The sequence below is a fragment of the Bison bison genome, unplaced genomic scaffold (assembly GCF_000754665.1).
Source record: "Bison bison bison isolate TAMUID 2011002044 unplaced genomic scaffold, Bison_UMD1.0 scf7180017864383, whole genome shotgun sequence".
Lineage (NCBI taxonomy): Eukaryota > Metazoa > Chordata > Mammalia > Artiodactyla > Bovidae > Bison > Bison bison.
In genome coordinates, this window is record NW_011494955.1 from 5,722,059 (window position 1) to 5,722,999 (window position 941).

The following is a 941-nucleotide window of genomic DNA, read 5'->3' on the forward strand; positions in this document are numbered from 1 at the left end:
GGCGGGGGCGGGCGGGGGAAGTATTTATTTATTTATTCTTTCCAGCCAGTGCAAAAAGGGGGCGGGGGCGGTCGTTTGGCCGCCACGGGGACTCCAAGAGCCCAGAGTAGCCGGAGAGGGTCCTTGGCAACCCCAGCTGGTCCTGGCAAGTCTCTGCAGAGTGGTGAACCCAGCCCCAGGCCTCTTTAGTTGTCCTCCCCCAAACTACAGTGGGAGGTGGGCACAGGAGAACCAGAGAGTTCGGGGTTGGGAGAGGTTCGGGGGCCAAAAATGGGACGTGCCATCCTACATCTGGGTCAGTAGTGCCTTGTGGGGTGTCCAGGAAAACTCCTCCTCCAGGTAGGGGGACCCTGTCCCACGAAGCCCTCTCCTCAGCTTTACTTGCTCCCCACCCTTGGCCATGGGGAGAAATGGCCTCCGCCCGGTCGTTCCCCTACCCACCCCACACAGACACAGTTCCAGTTATCCAGTGGGCACTTGAGGGGGCCCAAGGTGCTGGTCTCCCTCCCTCTCAGCCTTGACCCTTAAGGGCTTGGCCCCCCTAGGGGCCTGTAACTAAGTGGGGTCCTACTGGGCAGGGGTCCTGGGTCCTCTGCCCTTGGGAGATAGGAATGGGCACATCCGGGTGGGGTGAGGGCAGTACAGACTGTTCCACCATTTGCATATTGTTGCTTCTGAACCACAAACTGTATAAAATGGACGGTTTTTTGCATCTGTGTCAGTGTGGTAACTGCCTGAGGGGGAGGATTGGGCTCCGGCAAGCTCTGACTCCACCACTCCGCCCTTCAACACACACACAGACACGCACACTATATTTTACATCTTATTTGCTTGGAGCCTGCAGCCAGGGAAATAGACTAGGGGATTCTGACTTACATGTATGGGCCTGAACTAGAGGCCCCACACTGCTTCAGAACTTGGGCCTCTTGTTTAATGCATCT

At 57.3% G+C, this 941-nt stretch overlaps 1 protein-coding gene across 1 annotated transcript in view; it reads left to right on the forward strand.

The window, feature by feature from the left end:
* The window catches only part of GRASP (GRP1 (general receptor for phosphoinositides 1)-associated scaffold protein), an 11,949-nt gene that overhangs the window by 8,639 nt on the left and 2,369 nt on the right, over positions 1 to 941 (forward strand). The gene's annotated exons all lie outside the window — the stretch shown is intronic.